General features: G+C 37.7%; 1 long non-coding RNA gene across 1 annotated transcript; it reads right to left on the reverse strand.

Annotated features, from left to right (window-relative positions):
- Positions 1-15,143: 15,143 nt before the first annotated feature.
- LOC127165323 (uncharacterized) lies at positions 15,144-21,368 on the reverse strand. Its single transcript, XR_007827769.1, has 4 exons — positions 21,311-21,368; positions 18,387-18,473; positions 15,325-15,526; positions 15,144-15,212 (listed from the first exon to the last, which is right to left on the reverse strand). It is a non-coding gene; the product is annotated as an uncharacterized LOC127165323 (long non-coding RNA).
- Positions 21,369-23,600: the final 2,232 nt, after the last annotated feature.

Here is a 23,600-nt window from a genome sequence, read left to right on the forward strand (position 1 = left end):
TGCATTTATTTTTGGCCATATGTGACCCTGGAGCTGAAAACCAGTCTTAAGTATCACGGGTATATTTGTAGCAATAGTCAACAATACACTGTATGGGTCAAAATGATTGATTTTTCTTTTATGCCAAAAATCACTGTGATATTAAGTAAAGATCATGTTCCATGAAGATATTTAGTAAATTTCCTACTGTAAATATATCAAAACTTAATTTTGCTTAGTAATATGCATTGCTAAGAACTTCATTTGGACAACTTTAAAGGTGATTTTCTCAATATTCTGATTTAGATTCCAGATTGTATCTCAACCAAATAAACCTTACATCAATGGAAAGCTTATTTATTCAACTTTCAGATGCATGATATAAATCTCAATTACAAATAAAAAAAAAAACATGGACCCTCATGACTGGTTTTGTGGTTCAGGGTCATATATGAAAGAGATCTGATATTCTCTTTGTTGTATTTCTGTTTTGCATAAAACGTATTATATTTGGCACATCCTATAATGTATTCTAAAATGATCTGATATTAACGCTTGCATGGATTTTATTGAAAAGAGCTTAGGCTCATGTAACGCTAAGTTAACTTAACACATAAATGCGCGTAACTAATGTAAATCAAGCAAGCTAATATGCGTAGGCCGCCAAGTGTTGGTGAAATAACACATTAACGGACTGGAGAATTTTTTTCCAGAAAACTCCTTGCACAAAATAAATTCAAGCACTTTGAAGGACCTGTATCCATGTAAAAAGCTGAAAAACGACTTGTTTTTGAATTTGTCACATTGTGACGTCACAGTGCAACGAAACCCCGCCTCTGTAGCCCCGCCCACCGATTCACACATGGAGGAGAGACGCAAACACAGCATTACTCTAACAAAACCACCGTTGCATTGTCTGTTTCAGATTATTTATGCATTTTTAACCCAAATGACTTACGTTATCACCCAGCAGCGTCCATCTATTATTTTTATATACGAAACTGTTAGCCAATCATAGCAGTGGGTGTTTACTTTTGAATCTTGAATGTGCCCCTCCTATAGAGGCTCAAAAACAAAATAGAAAATAGTCTATTACTGCTAAATTATGTTTTTTAATGTAAAAATCATAACTTAGTAAGTGAACCATAAAAATGCAGTTCATGACCTCTTTAGGGATGTTTAGATATTTGTGTTGGAAAACAAGAACACTGAGTTCAACGTTTTATGTCATTACTTTCTAGCTTTCTTTAAATGTTTTTAGGCCTTATTTTCTGGCAGAGCTTTTTATGACCTGCAGTAAACCTGTCTGTGTCATTCTGAGCATGTAAATCTAAGATGAAACCACAGTAATGGACAAACTTGATCAGATGAGCACACGTGTACATCCAAACACCTGAGATCGAGACTAAGAGCTTTTGATGGTCGTCGTCAGTTCCAGATAAACGTGTCAAACTCCATTCATGACGCCATATAAACCCCTTAACAGGTTCTTGATCAAAAGTACGGGCGTTTAGATTGATATCGTCAAAAACGCTCACAGCAAACGTCCGTCAGCTCGACACGAACGTCACGATTCAGCGAGCGTTTCCTACAGCTGTCAGTCGCCATCAAATCTATCCGGGACGTTCGGAAATTCATCTCGACTGCAGAAGCTCTTCTGACCCGTTTTCTGCCATAAACGAGGCAACAATAAAGCATTAAGTTCAATGAGTTACATAAAGTACAAAAAAACTAGGTCTAATCTGATGAATCTTTTAGATGATGCACAGATAGAGGAATATAAAGAGAGAACATAATGAGTTGAGCTTTTCGCTGTATTTCAGACTCTGAATCGAGGTCGACTGACAGAAACGGCGTGATCTTACAGAAACTCGGAGTGCGTCGTGTAATCACGAGTTGAAACGATCACTTGATCACGTTCGACATCTGCAGCTGCTGATGGTGAAACTAGAATGAATGTCACGCAGCGACAACACTGACTGAACGTGACTCACGTGCGCTCGAGGACGTTCAGGAGACCGAGGGAAACGGCGACACGCAGATACACAGAAGATGATGACATCTGACAACAGAAGACAACCAGAGACTGACAAACCACAAACATCTGAACATCAGTCGGTGCAGCTGTAGAGCTCTGATCCAGAGAGACTCGCAGCGCTTCAGTTACAAGAGCTTCAAACACAACACATCTAAAATACAGGGTTTACAGAGAAACTAATACTGTTATTCATCAAAGACACATTAAACTGATCAGAGCACCAGTAAAGACATTTAGAGTTACAAAAGCTTTCTATCTCAAATAAATGCAATGTTTTCAACACTGATAATAATCAGAAATGTTTGTTAAGCATCAAATCAGCATATCAGAATGATTTCTGAAGGATCATGTGACACTGAAGACTGGAGTAATGATGCTGAAAATTCAGCTGCGCATCACAGAAATAAATTACAGTTTCACAGATATTCACATGGAAAACAGCGGTTTAAATTAAAATAATATTTCACATTTTTACAGCATTTTTGATCAAATGAAAGCAGCTTTGACAAGCAAATATACACATCTGACACTCTTACAGTCAGGGTTCACTGCAGGTAAATACTGATGCCATTCTGTGTGTGTAAAGTTCCAAAGGAGCGACAAAAGCATGAATAAACCAGTGAATCTGTGCACTGTCATGAGTGCTGATCCAGTTCCAGCGGTAAACAGCCGTCACTACTCCTCACATTGATGTTGATGACATGAACTCAGATAACACACATGAGATCCAGGGAGGCTGGAATCAAAGTCAGACGCTCGAGTTCATCTCATCAGATGCAGTGAGAGTTTGGCTCTTAAGGCCGGAGAAGAGCGGAGCGCCGCGGAGAGCAGATCCAGTCCCGTCGGCCGTCAGATGAGGTTCAGAATAAACCGCTGCGACTCTGGACTCGGAGAGAGTTCGACTGAACGACTCCGGCTGGTTCTGATTCAAACGTGTCCTGATTTCACTCCTGTGAATTATTGAGGCTCTGCGTCCTCTACATAATGGATCAGGACACTCTCTCATATTAAACGTGTGCGCGTCTGCTGAAGGCTGTTGAATGATTTGTAGCTTTGTGCCGCCGAAGGTCTCTGACAGCAGGAGCTCCTGCGATCGGGGACGAATCTCAGCGAACGCTAACGGCTCGATTCATTCGCGTTTTAGACGTGCCGTTCATCTGATGACACGAACGTCTCGCAAAACAAACACGCGTCACGCGAACAACCGCTAGCTTTATTATTTCAGCTCCTGAGGCAGATCGCGCTCGCTTTATGAGCTAAAACGGAAGGCTCTCGTGTGACGGGCGCGCCCGTCTCTGAAGGGAATGATGGGAAGCTGCCCTCATTACAATCGTCTTTATCATCATGCTGGATGTGAATTTACGGTCATTAATATGCATGTGAACGTGTCCTGTGTGAATTACGCTCCGCATCCTGATGCCTGTTTACCAAGTCAATCTTCATTAGTACTAGTAGCCCTACACTTAAAAAATGAACTGTGTTGCTGTTAAGAACACTGCAAAAAAACAATTATGTTTTCCAATACAATAATTTACAGAAGCAGAGTGACTTAAGATATAAAGTCTTGCTTTCTGAAAAATGTTAGTTTTTGCTTAAAACAAGAAAAAAAATGCCAGTAGTAGGTGCTGGGTAAGAAAAACAAAAACATTATTTTTAATTTTAATTGATTTTCATTTTTACAAAACAATATCAATTCTTAAATCCCAAGAATCAGTTAGTCTAGCGCAGTGGTCGCCAACCCATCGATCGCCATGTACCCGTTCGATTTTGATCATTGTGTTCCAGTAGCTCGACAAAAATAGCAGTACAAAAATGCATTCCATTTCTCCAGTCTTTGTATTGTATTTTTCATACCTTTGCAGTTCCAAGTCCTCAAACTGAAAGTACAATCTGAGCTGTCTTTTACTGTCAGTACCTCAATAGGTAAATCTGGTCTTTCATAAAGGCTGAGGACAGGGATCTTGGGCTTAAAAAAGTTTTCTCAGATCACTGTAGCGCCCTACCATTCAATAAATCTGAATAAGCTTTGTTCTTTGTTACTTTTGATTTGCAACAATGTCTCAGATGTCAAATTCTGTCGGTTTTATTACAATATTCAAACAATAAATGCAGTTTTGGCGCTGTGTAATGTAAAGTGATGAATCGCTGCAGCGTCTCAGTTCAAGAGAAGCTGTACTGATCATCTCCTCTGCTTTAATACTAGTTTCAGCACAAAATAAACATGAATGAACATCTGAATGTATGTTAAAAGAAAGACTACAACTTACTGAAATCTGTACCCTGTCTCATGTATTTGCTCCATCCGTGTTTCAACTGCAGATTTACCTCAGAAAAAACACATTCGGTGACTCTAGAGGAGCATTGTGCTAAATATATGCACCATACAACATATTCATTATCATTTTCACTGTTCTTCAATGTTTAATTTATGTTTGAATAAATATGTCAAGTTCTTATTAGAGTCACCATGAATGTTTACATTAAAAAAAGGGCTGGAGTAGAAATATAATTATGTACACTACCAGTCAAAACTTTTTGGACAGTAAGATTTTCAATGTTTTTTAAAGAAGTTTGTTCTGCTCACCAAGCCTTGAGAACTGAGTAGAATTTTTCAGGTTTCTTCGATGAATAGAAAGTTCAAAAGAACAGCATTTATCTGAAATAGAAATCTTTTGCAACATTATAAATCACTTCATTATATCACTTTTAAACAATTTTATGCATCCTTGCTAGATGAAAGTATTATTTTCTATAATTTCTTTCACACAAAAAAAATAAATAAATACTGACTCCAAGCTTTTGAACGATATAGTGTGTGTTACAAAAGTTTTTTTGGTTCTTTATCTTCATCAGAGAATACTGGGAAAAAAATGCACTTAACTGTTTTAAATATTGGTAATGATGAAAAACGTTTGTTGAACAGCAAATCAGCATATTAGAATGATTTCTGAAGGATCATGTGACACTGAAGACTGGAGTAATGATGCTGAAAATTCAGCTGCACATCACAGAAATAAATTACACTTTAACACATAATCACATAGAAAACAGCTCATTTAAATAGTAAAAATATTTTGTAATTTTAACTATTAACTTTTATTACAATAATGACGCACCAGCTGACCAGCTCATGTATATTTACAGCATTAGTTGAGAGATTTTCTTTTCCTTAAAAATTTGTCATGTACTGTACCTGATTTTAATCCAAAATAATATCAAATCAAATTAGAATTTAATCAAATTTATTTATGTTCCAAAATGTTTACTTTTTTTAAAGTGCATTTTTGTAGTTCTGATTACTATAATAATCCTGGTATTTAAATGTTTATTTGTATATATAAAACATTCATTTTGATGAACATGTTACATTGAGTTTATTGAATTATTAAGGTTAAAACGGAGTATTACAGTTGAGTTTGTATGCGTAGTGTTTTTGCTCCAAACAAAAGTCATGTATGTCGTCTCTAATCCTGTATGTTGTTAAAGAGAGCGGCAGCTGCTGCTTTACTACATTTACGCTGATGCATTGATGCATGCTTTTATCCAAAGCGACTCACACAACATTCAATGCTATTCATGTGTTCCAACGCATAAATTCCCTGGGAATCAAACCCACCACCTTGGCGTTGCTAGCGCCACGATCTACCGTTTGGACTACAGGAATTACAGCCCCAATTATACACCAGTTTGACCTGCTGCATCAGAAAAGAGCTGGAAAAACCCCACAGACGCAGACTGAAGGACTCATCGAAATAGCAGAAGATCGCAGAGACTGGAATATACACCGCTGACCTGCTTGATTAAATTCACACCAAACACGACTCTTATTGATTCCCGCCTGCCCTCGCTTACAACACACACAAAATAATGATTCTTCAGCCGTCGCACAACAGTGACAGTCAAAGGGGAATCAGACACCGGGTCAAATGACCGCATATCTGATTTACAACCACCTGTGGAAGCGACTAAATCCAATCTCGCGCCTTCTTTTCCGTGTATGTGCGACTACGAGTGAGATTTTGTGTTTGTGCATGTGTGAACTAGCATCAGTTTTGCATTAGTGATCTCCAGGCTCATGTGGGAGTGAAAACACCCTTCGTTTCATCACCTGTCGGCTCCCGCAGGCCGTCACGTCTCTGAAATCAAAGCGTTCGATGGCTGCCGGAGTCAGAGGCGGAGCGGCGTCTCCCGATAATTCATCACCGCTGCAGCCGAAGCCAGAAAACATCACGCTGCCATTAATCCAAAAGTAAACTAAACAAACAGTCCATGAAAAATATGATGTCAGGCCCCAAATGAGCACAAACCTGTTTATAACAGCGTTTCGTTCCCTGCAGCGTCATCCATATGTCTCCAGGCAGCAGCGGATCTGACACTGTGGAGCTTCTCCTACACACCAGCTGATGTTCTCTATTCACATCACAACATCAACCATAATGACAGATGCTCGAGACCCAGATCGGGATCACACGTCCTTAAAACAGCCAAACGACACGTCACCGCCGCTTTAATGAGAAAACAGAGATGAGAACAGAATATTGATCCCAGAGAAATCTGGAGAAAATCAACAACACAAGAGAGTAAAACAACACAATCCCGGTCCTGTCAGCAACCACATAAAAGCGTTAAAAATAAACTGTTAAAGGAGTAGCTCATCTCCAGAACAAACATTTACAGATAACGTACACACCCCATTGTCATCCAAGATGTTCATGTGTTTCTTTCTTCAGTCATGAAGAAATTATGGTTTTTGAGGAAAACATTTCAGGAATGTTCTCCATATAGTGGACTTCTATGCTGCCTGTGAGTTTGAACTTGCAAAATGTAGTTTAAATGCAGCTTCAAAGGCTCTAAATGATCCCAGCCGAGGAAGAAGGGTCTTATCTAGCAAAACGATTTTTTTCGGAAAATAAAAATTTGTATACTCTTTAAGCACAAAAGCTCGCGTCGCACAGGCTCTCGGATGCGCGGATCCACTGGTCGTTCTTGAACGATTCGTTCATTTTGAAGAACGAGTCATCTCGGGGAGTGATTCGTTCAGTCGCACACGCGCAACATTTCGAGTCTTCGGGTTTTTCGAGTCGTTCGTTCATCTCATGGGGCGCCATGTGATGCTGATTTTGCTAAAATTAACGAAATGACTCGAAAAAAGATTCGTTCATTTTGCTGAATGAGACTCAAAGGTCCGAGTCTGTAAAATGATCCGAACTTCCCATCACTACTACGAATCACGTGTAAGTTCATCGTCTGTGTACTGAGTATGGAGAAAAACTCCATCTTATTTTCTCCTACAACTTCAGAGCCTTTGAAGCTGCATTTAAACTACATTTTGCAAGTTCAAAATCGGGGCACCAATGAAATCCATTATATGCAGAAAAATCCTGAAATGTTTTCCTCAAAAAACATAATTTCTTCACGACTGAAGACAGAAAGACATGAACATCTTGGATGACAAGGGGTGAGTACATTATTTGTGAATTGTTGTTCTGGAAGTGGACTTCTCCTTTAATAAGTGAGTTGATTCAAATGATTCACTAAACAAATTCATTTAAAAAGTTGATTCATTCAGTAGGAAACAATATCGCATGTTGCTCAGAGATGCAAAATGTTGTCTTTTTCGTTGTTTGGAGCTATTTTCATGGCGAAATAGAACAAAAATGGACAATATGGCATCTAAAATGTAATATTAACTACTTATTTATTGAACTGTTGCATGAAATCATTATCACATACGTGACCCCGGACCACAAAACCAGTCATAAGGGTTCATTTTCTGAAATTGAGATCTATATGTCATCTGAAAGCTGAATAAATAAGCTTTCCATTTGTTATAACAGAACAATATTTGGCTGAGACACAACTGTTTGAAAATCTGAAATCTGAGGGTGCAAAAAATAAACAAAATATTGAGAAAATCACCTTTAAAGTTGTTAAAATGAAGCACTTAGCAATGCATACTATTAATAAAAAAAAACATATTTTGATATATTTACAGTAGGAATGCGGCTCAGATGTCGGGAGTAAATGACGACCACTATGTTCATTATTACATCCAGCAACACAACACCTCAATCACTCAATCGGAGATATTCTTGTCTAACTTACATCCCTGCTCTGGCATCCAAACAAGGAAAGTTACTGGACTGTTACAGCTGATCTGAGGTAAGACGCTCATGTCAATCAACTACTGTGGGAGTGGCCTCTGTCATGTGACGCCACAACGACAGGCATCTGAGAACGGCTCGATTTGAAAAAGGGGATATTATTTTTACAGATTAATTAAAAACCACTGCATGAATTTTTATCATTATAGGGTAGATGTGTACATACGCTGCCAACACACATTAATGTTCAAACAACATGAAAAAGTGAACTTAGCATCCGATGACCCCTTTAAGACTGGTTTTGTGCTCCAGGGTCACATTTGTGATCGTGCTGATATTTGAATAAAAATGGTACTCCTCTTGTGATTTTGGTTATGTCACTTATATATAAATATATAAGACGTACAGGGGCATTTTTGCTCCGATTTAGACTTTTGGGGGTATTCTAAATGCAATTTATTAGACTAAATCACACAGTGAACACATCCACTCTAAATGTGCACACGCAGAAGTTTAACCTACAACTACATCACATTGTAAAGTGAGGGACATAGTCGATAATGTCAGATCATTAAAACAGTATCAGTATTATCATAGACAATATATCACTCGTACGATGTGCACGGGCCCGATCGGGCAAGTGACGGTTCTGTAAACTGGCCTGAGCATCGTTCCTTTGAAGCTGCATTTAAACTGTGTTTCGGAAGTCACTCACAAACTCACAGGCAAACAATTTCTTTACGACTGAAGAAAAATGACATGAACATCTTGGATGACAATGGGTGAGTACATTATATGTGAATTTTTGTTCTGAAAGTGAGCTACTCCTTTAAGACTCTTCCCTGATGTCTTCTGAAGCTCACTGAGAATCTTTCAGCACGTCAGTGTGGATTTTGACATCCATCCACCTTTTCCAATCATGTTACTATTGATTATAGTTAGAGTTAGTCGTTTAAACTAACCCAGATCTGTAAGTACACTCTTAAAAATGAAGGCTTTTAACTAGCATTGACGCTTCCATGAAGAACCTTCAACATCCATGAGAACCTTTCCACTGGTTCTTTATATCGTAAGACACAAGACTGTACCCATAAAAACAATAACATTCTTTGTTCATGGGAACAGATTTGAAGAAATGTGGCCTAATTATGGATTATGGACTTCAGTTAAAAGCGTCTTAATGATGGATGTGTTTCAGATTTTGTCTTCTCAAGATGTGAACTGATGGACTGGAGTGGTGTGGATTACTTGTGATGTTTTCATCAGCTGTTTGGACTCTCATTCTGACGGCACCCATTCACCGCAGAGTGAAGCAAGTGATGGAATGACACATTTCTCCAAATCTGATGATCATTTTTGGGTGAACTACTCCTTTAATGATTTCTTTAATTCATTAATACAATCCCAAAAATGCCATTTTCCCCAAATCTGTCCAAATCGGCCAATACTAAACAGCAGCCTCTTGGAGGAGCGAGTCTGGAAACCAGAGCTGAGATTAAGACACACACTGCTTTATATTTTCTACAGCACTTTTTCCTTATCAGATTAACACGGAGTCCCCCAAATAAAAATAAACGTCTCTATTAGTTGCGGCTGATCTCAGCCGTCAGAGACGCTGCCTTTACCAGCAGTTACTCAAACCGCACCGACCGGGAGCCGAACGAAGCCATGCGGAACGGCATTCGGGTGCTCGTCCGCCAGGAACGGCTCGCTCCGGCCTGTTGCTATGGTAAAGAAGATCACTCGTTTAGTGTCGGCATCTCTGCGGAAATAAGGGACGATTCCACCGACAGCCTGTTATTTATTCATTCGTTCATTGGTTTGCGAGGACAGGAGCGAGTGTGCTACACCTGCTCACGCACAGCTATTATTAATGCGCTGTCGTAAAACACAATAGAACGTCGACTGCGTGCTTATGCACAGAAACACACTTTAGCGGTTATTCCCAGAGGATCAGCCTCAGCGGGGAAACACACCAGACTGCTGATCAAAATCAGGAGGGGAATTGGATTTCAGCTTGTGTGTGTTCGAGTGTGTTTGAGAGTGTGTGTGTGTCTGGGTGTGTGGAATCAGAATCAGCAGATGGCAAAGCAACAAGCTACTGCCAAACCTGACTGAGATCAATAGTCAAGTATTGGAGAATCTCAAATACTCACAGAGATCTACAACAAGGACTGGTGGAGGCGTCACTCGCTCGTCTTCACTGTAACCCGTGTGTTTTATGTCTTGAGAACCTCAACAGCTTAACTTAGAGTACTAAAAAAAAATTTTAAAAAAAACCTACTAAAACTTAAAACTTAAAAAAATTTAAAACAGAAAAATATGGAAATAAAATTCATTCAAAACATTAAACAAAAAATTATAATAGTATATAAATAAATAAAATTAAATATATGAAGAAAAAAAAAATCAACTAGTTGCCAAGGCAACATTTCTCATTTTCATTTAGTTTAACCTGAAGTAGTAAAACAACTATACATAAATAAAAATTAATAAAAATTGACATGTTTTTTTTTATATAATAATCTAATAAAATTACTCAAAATGACTAAAACTTTCTGTGAAAACAGAAAATATATAAATAATTCAAACCATTTAACTACTATTATTAAATATTAAACATACTAAAACTGTAATATGACTGACACTAACCTAAAGTACACATTAACTGAAATAAAGTATTTTTAAAAAGTCAACATTTGGTTTTCTATGGTGAAATTCTACTTATTTAAAGTTTAAATTCTAAACCAGTCAGTATTGTTTTGCATCAAAAACCATCATGATCCATTTCATAGCTTGTAGTGCTTCAAAGCTGTCAAAAATACTAAGTGCGATGTGTTTTGGTGGCGCCAGTGAAATGTTAGCAGGTGAAGCGTAAACCTGAACTAGTGACAGCAGATCAGTCCTGACATTCCCATCATTCTGCTGGCATACTGCGTTAGTAGACACCTATGAAGAGAGCAGACAGTGAGATGTTCACTAGGCCCACAGACTGAGATAGCAGTGAAATCACATTTATATCACAACAGATGGAGACTCCTGATCCACTGCTGGATCATCAGGAAATCACACTGTCAATCATATGATGCCCCGCCCTTCTCATTAGCATACGCTCAGCTGATGCCGTCCAGATCGGAGGCAGCGCTGCAAACCAGACACACACGCGGAACATTTCCATTCGACGCGTTTACGCTGCTAATGCGAAACGGACACCAGAACATCTCAAATCTGATGACAGCGTGTCGTTTCCCTTCTTCACGCGCCGCGTCTCACGATGAACGCAGAACAGAACAACTGACTCATGTTCAATCCATCGAGAGCCACAGAGACTCCAACAGACCAATGTCTGTGTCCGGAATCGCACACTTACTGGATGCTGCCCACCTGCTGTTCAGTATGTGAAACACCAGGCACCAAAAGACACATCAGCTACTGCTTTGACACATCACCTCGTTGTAATGAAATTACTGCACATCAGAAATGATTTTGTCTTTTTGATCCAAACTTCTGTACACATTTGTCAGTCAAATAAAAAGTCAAGAAAAAGATCACAGCTCATTTCACTTCTGGTTCGTTCGTCACACTGGAAATGTCGAGCACACTGCATTGTGGGATACATGAACAGTTAAACTGTACATCTTCAATGCAGTGTTGGTCACTATTGATAAAAGCATTAAAAAAAAAATCAGCAAAATTATGCAGTCCTTTCTAAATAAATAAATAAAACAAACTAATAAAAATGCAAAAATAAAATTCTTACAATTTTTTAATATTTACGTAAAAAAAAAAAAAAAAAAAAAAAAAAAACAACTAATAGTATATCAATGATACTAACTTAAAACATGCTAACTGAAATAAGACATAAAACAAAAACATTTTATTTCAGCTTGTTGCCAAGGCAACATTTCTCATATTTATTATTTTAACTTGAAGCACTAAAATAACTAAAACTAATAAATAAAAATCATATTAAAAAAAAAAAAAAACTAACTACAAAACAAAATTATTAAAACTTTAAAATTTAAGTGAAAATATAAAATGTAAAAATAAAATCTAATTCAATCATTGACACTAAAATACACATTAAATGAATTCAAAATAAATAAAAATATCAAAAACGTCAACTTATTTTATTACAGCTATTTATTTATACATTTAGTTTTTACACCAAATAAAATAAAACCCCCATTTCTGAACATAGACAGGAAAGTGCACTAGTCAAACTTAAATTGTTATAATTCATGAACGCTTTTAAATACAGGCCTAAAGTTGGTCTCTTTTTAATAGAGAAATCAACAGATTATTAAGTAAAATCATTATAAAAAAAAAAGAAAGAAACTATAAAAAAAAAAGTTATAGAAGCTTCAACTTACTGTAAAAAAGTACTGTATTTTTATTTTTATATAAAATAATATTTATAAAATAGTTTTTAATCAAAAATTGCTATAAAATTAAAGCCTCCTGTTATAAAGTAGATTTTTAAGGTCACTCTTGTATTACTGTTCCAACATAATTTGTAACAAAAAACAGTGGTAAAATATCTATTTAGACCTTTCCAACGATATATAGTTTGTCATGATTAGACTTAATCGTAATATAATGAAGGCGTCCCGCCAGCAGAACGGTGACAGTTAAGTGGTTAAAAAAAGCTAATTAAAAAAAAAAAAAAATGGCAAAAACACAATAATAGCATGCAAACCTTTAACTACAATTGAAGTGAACACAAAAAAAACAGTAATTCAGTAACACAGGCGGGAGACAGCAGAGCACACCGCACTGCTAAACACATTATTCCACACACAGAGATGAGCAAGAGCACTAGTGAGAGTAGTGTGCTAGTGTGTGATTGTGAACACAGCCGCTGTGTGACAGCAGTGATGAATCTCTGGTCTCCTCCCCCATCACACTGCAGCGCTGGAACGCACTTATTAGTATGACTGAACACACACACACACGCTGGCACTGCGTGGAGAAAACACTTAAAATCTAATATAGCACACAGGAAACGCACGGCCACACAAACACAGCAGTTCCCATAATGCTCTGTGCCTCTCCTCATGGCGGCAGATCACAGATACATATAAATAGCAGGAAATCAGAAGCGGGAGGCTGAGGAAGCGAGATGAAATCGTATTTCATTTAGTGGAGTAATTACCATCAGGTCACAGCAGATCAGCTCCATTTGTCTTACTTCATCTGCAACTCTGCATGAGAAACTCAACGCGTGTGGACGTCATATATGTGCATTTATAACTGCTAGTTAATCACGGTTTATGAGAGCGATATATATATATATATATATATATATACATATATATATATATATATATATATATATAGGTACATGTATTTGTTCTTGTTTTAAGTATAAACTCACTTAATTTTGTATTGTATCTTGCTTTAAGGATGTTTAGAAGTTTGTACTGGAAAACAAGACAAAAATACTAAGGAAGACATTCATGTTTTGCGGTAAACGCGTAATTTATTGCCATAACTATTGGCAAACTGATTTAGGCCTTATTTTGTGGAAGGATGAATTAAGATTTTTAAGGCCTTCTTAAGATCTACAGAAACTATTTTAATAAAAATACATTAGTTCAGAGTGCATTAGCTAAAGTTAACAGACACTTTTGATTCTAATAACATATTATTTAAGGTTGAAATGACCATTAATGTTCATAGATGCTGTAGAAGTACTGATCATTGCTTCTAATGTAGTTAACAAATCAGCGTAAAAAAATATGATCAGTCATGGCAACTTACGTTTTTACATTAACTCATTTAAATAAGTTGAGAAATTAAGTTTTTTGTTAGTTAATTTATGACAGCAACTGAACTTTAGTCTGTAAGCTGAAATATGTGGAAATTGTTTACAGTAAGCATGTCACCTGCATCATATATTCATTATAATGACAGAAAACACACATATGATACATACTGCAGCATACAACCACTCACTACCATCACAAACAACAGCCACGATGGGGGGCAGCTTGGTCACGAGTGTGTGTGTGTGTGTGTGTGTGTGTGTGTGCATAAATCAGCTGTTGAAAATAAAAACAGCATCCTCACGGACACGGAGCCTCGTGTTTCTGTGCTCTGGACACACATGAGTGTGTGTGTGATATTCAGACTGCATTAACAGCCTGCCCTTTAAGAGTGTGTGCGCTCAGGTCAGTGTGTGTGTGTGTGTGTGTAAAGGGCAGCCTGTGCATGTTTATGAGCTCTGGATGATGTGCTCCAGCGGCCCCTGGAGGCCCCACATTAACAAACACAGCAGGACTCGACCCTCATCTCATCACTGAAACACTCCACTCATTCTCCCACCATCATCATCATCATCATCATCATCATCATCATCAGCGCTTCCCCACCATGTCCCTCATCAAACACACCTGATTCATCAGCAGCTGCAGACACGTGTTCGTGTAGATCTGTGACAGACACACATTGGTGTGTTTAATGATGCTTTCTGTGTCTGTTACACAACAAACACTTTAATCGACAGCATACTTCAGCAGCTGATCACCTAAATATGCCAACTATGCATTATTTCATGAAATATTTCAGAGTTCAGAACAGAAATCTGAACTTTCAGGCTCAATATTCTAGTTTGATTTTTTTTGACATATTAAAGATTTTTCTAGATGGGGTCTCCATAAATCACAAAACACCGTCAACAGACAAAAAACAAATACATTTTCTTCATGATTTTAGGAGAAAAATGTTATATAAATCACTGTGAATGAAATATGAACAAAGCTTCAGAATATAGAGAGGAATAAAACTCTAAAGTTTGGTGTTTGTAAGAAAAAAAAATCTTTAAAGGTTGAAACTGGATAAAGTGCAATAAAATAAATACTTGGATGTTTCCTGTACAGAATCTGAAAGAAGAGATGATATGGAAGCAAAATAGACCAAAACTGACCAGTGCATGAAAAAACACTGGTTTTGCCTGAAGTGGCTTGACTTTAAGTGTAATCAAATCAGTAACTGTTATGAGGAGTGCTGTAATAACATACCGTATGATGAAAAGCGTTTGCTTGGAGTAACAGTGAAGAACATCATCAGTCTGAAACACACAAACCATCCTAGAAACAGAGAAATAAACAGCAGTTTCTGATGTGAAGAAAGAGTAATTTGAGACGACCTGTGGAGCAAAGTTACAACATCCACACTTACTCACTCGATTACCACACTCACCCTCTGTCTGTCTGTACCAGACTCTCTGAAATCACAGACGGCAGCTGATTCTCTCTGTACAGCATGAAGCGTCTGACTGTGTCTCTCTGATCTCCTCTGGATGAGAACGTGTCAGATGAGAGCGTTTTCTCCTGACCGCACATGTGTGTCTGCGACCGCCGCCACACCTGCAGCGTCTACTGAGGATCTGCTGACTAATGGGCTGAGAAACAGGCGATTATTAATGATAATAACCATCAACACCAGTTAGTGCTTACAAACAGGGTGAATGCAGGTGATGTACGGCAATGCTGTATAATTTATCCCTGGTGTCGGTGTAAAACACGACGACTCAGTCCTTCACACAACAGCACGTTAAACATCTGAAGACCAACAAAGATTAAAGGTATGAAGATGACGTGAGCCACTTGGATTCACCCTAAAAAAACTCAAAATACACCGCATTCAATTTCACTGAAACAATGTCAAGCAGACAGGGTTCTGCAGGTTTGGTGAAGGTATGTGACTGTTTAAAGGAGAAGTCCACTTCCAGAACAATTCACAGATAATTTACTTTGAGTCTCTTTCAGCAAAATGAACGAATCCCTTTGAGTCATTTTGTTCATTTTAGCAAAATATAATTAAAATGTTACGTGTTACTTCCCGAACACATCTACTGCTTACACAAACATTGATCACAAACAAGACAAAACTGTAATGCTATAAGAAACAGAAAAGATTCATTCATTGTTTACCTGGGTCTTTAGTCTATGATTATCTCACCTCACCTCTTATCTGACAAGTTTTTAGGTTTGAGTCGTTTGTTCATCACGTCACAGCCCCATAAGATGAACGAACCACTCGAAACAGGTGAACTAATTCCAGTACAGAACCTAATAGGATGTTGCGCATGTGCGACTGAACGAATCACTCCCCGAGTCACATTAAAGATTCGTTCAAAAGGAAAGAATCGTTCAAGAATGACACATCACCAATTCGTAGCAACATGGATGTGTGTCCCAGAGCCTGTGCTACACCAGCTTTTGTGCTTAAAAATTACACTAATGTTTATTTTTGAAAAAAATGACAGATTGTTTCGCTAGATAAGACTCTTCTTCCTCGGCTGGGATCGTTTAGAGCAGTGGTTCTCAACCTTTTTTGGGCCAGCGCCCTCCTACCCATTATCCAGGTCCCTCACCGCCCCCCATCAAATAAATTGTAGTCTAATTGTCCTCACTGAATATTAAAGTTGATTATTATTATTATTTTGTGTTTATAATGAGGACTGTTATTATATTTACAGTAATTCAAATGTATGGGGTCATTATGATTTTTAGGAAATTACTTTATTTCAAGGATGCATTGAATTGATCAAAAAAGACAGTGAAGTACTTTTTTTTACAGTAAATTATTTTAAAATAAGTGTAATAACATTCATTTACAGAGTTTTTAAGCATGTTGGTGGTTTTCATTGCTACAGCTTCAGTGTTGCCCCAAATTGAAAAAGACTAAATAAAAATGGCATAGTGAACATTGTTATTTTGGTGAGTAAATACCACATTTACAAATGCAAATAGAAGAAATGTAAACCCTACTTTATTATATTTCATAGATTTTGTGAGAATATTTCAAGTTTTTTTTTTAAAACTAAGTAGTATGCATCCCACTCCAAAAAAGTTGGGACAGAGGCAAAATAAAAGTGAAAAGGTTATAGAATAACCAAATAAACTGCTTTGAAACACAGCAAGCAGGTGAATTGCCACATGACATTCATCACATTTTTGATTTATCATTTGAAGCACCATTATCATTAGAAGCAAAAAAGGAGCAAAAGAGCTACGTGGATATAAATTAGGCTATATTTGTGAGCTTTGAATAAACTAATATTCTTTGAATAATTTGGTATTCAAACCAACTGCAGCCAATCAGCAAACAAAAAGTATTAATATTAATTTTTCTAAACAAGAAAAAACATCTCTTGATTTATTGTGTCTAAATGCTTGCTATTGTTTTGACGCGGCAGCTGCGCTACAGAAAGTCAAGCAAACAAGCAAAACAAAGTACTGAAGTTGTTGCTAAGGAAATGATACACCGTCAGGTCTAGGAGCAGGAGATTTGTTGTAAACTAGCAGCGAACAGCACTACTACACTGACCGTGAACAGCGCGACACGTGTGTTAAAGCACATAGATCCCGTTATAATCAGTCGTTCAGTAACAACTGAGCACGAGCGCTACAGTAAACAGATGCCGCGTTCTGTTTCTGCTGCGGGATTCCACGCGCCTGCGCTACCAACAAGTTGAAAAATAGATATAGAAAGTGTGTTTTGATGTATCCAGTGTAGAGACAGCGTTAGGATGTGGCAGACCATTTTCTTTGCAAGTTCCAGCTCATACATCTTTGGTGTAAACTCGTCTTGACCAAACGCCCCCCAACAACAGCTCAACGCCCCCCTTTCAAAAATACTGCTTCCAGCGCCCCCCGATGCTGTCCGAACACCCCCCGTTGAGAAACACTAGTTTGGAGACTTTGAACCTGCATTTAAGGGGGTGAGTACATTATTTGTAAATTGTTGTTCTGAAAGTGGACTTCTCCTTTAAGATCAAATAAAGAACATTTAAGGAATAAATTAAATGAAACAAAACATTGTTATGTTCCCACAGTTCTCCATTGCTTTCTGATTGATTTGACTAAAAATAAATAAGCTTAAGGCTTGAATTGCTCTGCTTCAAACAACAAGAATATGAATATAATTCGTACTGTAATTTTGATCACATTGCAAAAAAAAATGTTTTCTGTGAAATTCATCAAATCAAAGTGAGTTTATGATTAAAACATTCACAAATATCTTGGAACAAGAAATACACTTAATTCAGAGGGCAACACTCATCACTGGCAGATAATTGTTCTTGTTTAAAGCATAAACATTCAGACTTTTGAGATTTCAAGTTATATATGCATCCAAGCAAATGTATTGATTGATTTACAGATATTTCTATTGGAAAATAAAAAAAAACTGAGGAAGACACAGTTTTCTCTGTCTGTGTGTGTGTGTGTGTGTGTTCAGATTCAGACGAGTCTCACCAGGCAGCCGTGAACTCAATCTCCTGCGGTCTGTCGGTGCGGTCGGTCAGCGGGTCTCGTCCCTGCGGTCGCAGCTGCTGAAGAGGCCTGGAGATAATAACACACACATGTGTTTGTTCTTCTATCATGGTAAGAGTTCTTCTGTTTCTATTCTGAACCAATCATATTTTCTACCCCAAATGTCCATACAAATCTCTCTGCATTCAGAAAGCTCTTTAGAAGCACATCTAATCTAATCAAGAGACAAACCTGACCTGTTACTCATATTGGTCAGACATCAGACTAATGTACTTTCATTATTTCTATAGCACTTTATACAATACAGACTGTTTCAAAGCAGCTTCACAGTAATAAACAGGAAAATAAGAATATTAGTGTTCATCAGATATAATACAAACACAAATTGTGCTGTAAAGCAGCTTTACAGAAAACCATATAGAGTTATTCAGATCAGTTGAGTTCAGTTCAATAACATGATTTATGTCCTCATATCTGACCCGTGCGTGTGTTGTGTAACGACTCAAATGTCGAAGAGGTTCACGAAACGCTTTTAAAAGCATCAATCGCACATCAATCTCAATGTTGATCACTGCGTTTCATTCAAACGTGCTTTTACATTCACAATCACACACATAAACATATTCACTAAGACAGACCTGCTACATAAAATCCCATTTAAATTACATTTCTGTAGCTCTGACTGGGCGATATGGGCAAAAAATTATCACGATATTTTTTTTCATATCAGTCGATATTGATAATTATCACGATAAATGTCAAATCTTTATTTCTTTCCAGTTTAAAGTCATTTTTTTGCTCCAAAGAGGAAGTTGTAGAAGCCAGACCATTCATTTTCCTCAACAAAATAAATATCTAAATAGAAAAATTAATTTCTGCATGTTCTAATGAGTTATATTGTTTCAAATCAAGAAACAGGTTTGGGTTGTCTGATAATGATAATGATAGTAATAATAATAATAATAATAATAATAATAATAATAGTAATATCACTTTTTTGTCTCCTAGAAATGCACATTTGATAGTAGCTTGAGGATGCAGAGGTAAATTTTTGGTCATTATCAATCAGTGACATCTGTAAAAACTGTAGCAACCTCAGTTTTTTATGGACACATTTACTCTGACTGTTTTTTTTTTAATTAAGCATTGGTCTCCCATAGTAGCATGCATACATTTTAAATCATGATAAACACAGTTAAAACCACACATAATGGTACCTCAATACCATGGTAAAAATATAACTACATGGTTTTATAGGTAGCCTATTTGTATGAAAAACGGTAGTCTGAAAACATTAAGTATAAATGCACACATGCTATAGCTTCATCACAAATACATACATACTATAATTATATACCATTACTCCTGTAATCAAATTCAGTGTGAATATCCCACATTGCTGCCACAATACCATGGTGCAGTGAGTGTTACTACAGTAAATCATGGTAAATGATGTCGATGTGTAGATTGAAAAGTCTTCTGACTGTGTTGTTGCACACAGCTTTAAACTAGTTTGAATCACAGAGTCATTTGTGTTCATCGCTGAATCTCACAGCGCTGTTTAGTGCTCGCGTGACGGAGCCGTTCACATGTCGCGTCTTTTGGCCGTTAAGTTTGTTATTTCAAATGTGGCGCGCGGCAGCTGCGCTCATAACGGAAGGGACGCGCATGCGGTGGAACGCGCTCAGTTTTTGCAGACGCGTCCGCGCCGCATCGAGATAATAAACGCATCTTCTGTAGTGAGCTCGCGCAGGGCGGCAGTTTGAACATTGGCCCGTGCGGATAAACGCTCCGTGTGGCGCGATTCAAATGAGTCGCGCTATTTCGTTCCGCTTTTGGCGCATAAAAGTTATATCGAACATTTATCTCCTTATGTCATTTTACTGAGGAAAATTATATCGAGCAAATTATCGTTATCGAATTATCGCCCAGCCCCACTCTGACTGATGTTAAATTGTAATTTTGGCAGCTCCTGAAATGGATCATGATATCGACATTACCTGAGGAAAAACCCGCGCATTCCAGAACGAGCATTTACCGCATGAACGCTGAACCATAACACGTTTATTCCACTGTTAAACTGAATGTAGGAAGCAAACTATTTCCTCAAATAACCGTAACATTTACAGCAAATCTTGCTGAAACAAAAGCATGTTTGTGTCTGTCAATCAGATCCAGGTGTGCGTGCGCGCGCTTGTTAGTTTGTGGTTGAAACCTATAGTGTCAAGTTAAAAGTTCAACTTTTAAAAACATGTCTGGAGACTTCAAGGATTTATTTTATTACACTGCCCTGCATGCCACAATTTTAAACGCAATTTCCACAGCTAAAACTTCGATGTTCCGATCTGAATCAAATGATTCGCGAACCCCCATCGAAGTTCCGATCTGAATCAAATGATTCGCGAACACTTATCGAAGTTCCGATCTGAATCAAATGATTCGCAAACACTTAACGAAGTTCCGATCTGAATCAAATGATTCGCGAACCCCCATCGAAGTTCCGATCTGAATCAAATGATTCGCGAACACTTATCGAAGTTCCGATCTGAATCAAATGATTCGCGAACCCCCATCGAAGTTCCGATCTGAATCAAATGATTCGCGAATCCGCTTTCGAAAATAGCTTAATTCAAAACGAATAACAATAACATGAAATTAATCACAAAGATTGCACATACAACAAAAACATACCTGCATAAATGGGAAATACTTTGAAAACATGAATTCTGTGACTCCCTCCATTAAACAACACCTGCTAATATCTGCTAATCTCACTCACGAATGCAAACAGTCACAATCGCAATCATTCACAAATACAATTTCATAATCCCACATCGCAAAGTATGTTTAACAAAGCAACAAACAGCTTCAGTTCAGCATATATCATCAAATGTCAGTAATATTACCGTTTAATGCCTCGATGAACCACGACACAAACGTTTCTCGGTTTAGAATGACGTGAATGACGAGCGATGCGCACGCGCGAACAACTGTACACTCTTAAAGCGACAATGCACTTCCTAACAATACAAAACAACACAATACAATACAAAACAATAAAATAAAATAATATATATATACCAATATCAAATAAGCAAAATTACATTTATATTCAAAAGAAAAAGAGGCATTTTGAGTGAAAATAATATAACCAAAATAACTCGCATTTACATTTGCATAACAACAAAGTTAAGGACAGCAAATCAGTCAGCTGAACTGTACATGTAGCCTATGTTTTAAACACTTTGAGTCACTGGGATGAATCAAAATCCTCTACTGCAGCTGAGTTTTTCTATAAATGGCAATGAAACCATGTTAACATAGGCTATTAGTCATATGGTTCAGAATAAGGCACTCAGATGGCATCTGACAAGTCAGAGTGGGTTATATTTTTTACCAGAATAAGAAGCAAATTAGACCCAATCAAAGTCAGTCAACGTGAGACGCTCATACAGTAGTTTGTGCAGACACACACACGGCGTTCACACTGGGTCTAATCACTGAAGCTCATTCGTCTCAGAGCGTTTGGCTGCAGAGCAGCTTCCAGTTTCCTCCAGACAGGTGCCGGTGTGTGCCATCCTCATCCACGCCGATCCATCATCTCTGGAGCGCTGCCATGTCGCAGATACTCCTATATCGGAGCCTCTGATTAATTTCCTGCTCTAATCCGCTGGCAATCACAGTCTGAACACACAGACAGCTGGAGCGCTTTGAGCTTTTTTTGATATAACCAGAATAAATAACAACAGGGAAAAGACTGAAACAGACAACAGTTTCAAACACTCCAGCAGACAGAGAGCTGTGAAGGAGCGAGTTGTGTTTGGTCAGTGCAGTGATCCAGTGCTGATCTAGTAACAGCTGTTCACTGCACAGCACCTGAGTGTGCCATATTCATCCTCTACGATAATACTGTAACTGTTGTTTTAATTATTTATGAGCTGACATTATTGAGTAGCCTATGTATAAGTAGGCCTATATGCGAAAAATAAAATAAAATAAAAAAATCACTGTGTGATGAAGCCTATTAGAATGCAGTTATAATGCCCTTATCAGTCAAGTTATGAAAGCAAACAAAAAAATTCCTGTATGGGCTTTTGCTTTTTATATTTATAAAATATAACTTAAGCAATATCACACAAGCAACAGCGCCATTTTCCTGAATTTCCTGAATATTAATAATATCACAAATGTGATATTAATTTTATACAACAGTTAATAAGAAGACGAGATGTAATTATTGAGTCCTTTTAGACACAATATTGTCTGTCTGTTTGTATGTTTTTTTTCTGTCAACAAAAACAGTTCCGAACAAAGCCGAAACAGGACATTTGTGTGTCTCCAAAGAACACTGCCAAGTTTCGTGCCTGAATGAATCTGTTTTTGAACAAATCATTTGAGTCAATGATTCAATGATCCATTCATAAAGAGTCACCTGCTTCATTTATAAATGAGTCAGCCATGTTGAATGAATCGATTGAATGAATGATTCAATGAATCACTCATTAAGGACTTGTCGCCACCTACTCGCCAGACACTTACCAGTACAAAAACCCTCTAAGGATATTGTTTAATTACCTTTCCAAAAATCCCAAAAATATCAATCATTGATTTTTTTTGTCAATACTGCACATCCCATATCATCAGATCTCACATCTGAAGAAGAACGGCTCACCGTGGCAAAACTGTGCACTAAGCGGTTGCCAGGGTGTTTTGGGTGGTTGCTAGGGCATTGCCGTATAAACTCATATGACTCGTAAACTCTTTGATATTCATGTCCAGTCGATGTCCTTTGAGGTAATTAATGTTTTATATGTAGTGGATGAGATGGTTTCCCTGTAAGACGTCACGCACATTTTGCTGTCCAGGGTTTAATTGGGGCCCGTCTTAATCCTCTCGTGTCACCGAGCAGCGTTTTGCAGCACACTCCATTATGGATGGACGATTAATGTTGACATCATGAATACGCTGGAGTGAATATTAAGCGCTCAGTCCAGCATGACACACACACACACACACACACACACACACACACACACACATATTAATTAGCAGAAGGCGCAAGATGAGATGATCTTTAGCAGCAAACACATCAACAAACACACACAGAGCTCTGCTCCAAACGCTAGTGAGCTCCCTACCTAGACAGCATCATACAGGCGTGCGGTGTGTTATCACGGTCCAGTTAACTCCTGCTGC

Source organism: Labeo rohita, chromosome 5, assembly GCF_022985175.1.
Source record: "Labeo rohita strain BAU-BD-2019 chromosome 5, IGBB_LRoh.1.0, whole genome shotgun sequence".
NCBI lineage: Eukaryota > Metazoa > Chordata > Actinopteri > Cypriniformes > Cyprinidae > Labeo > Labeo rohita.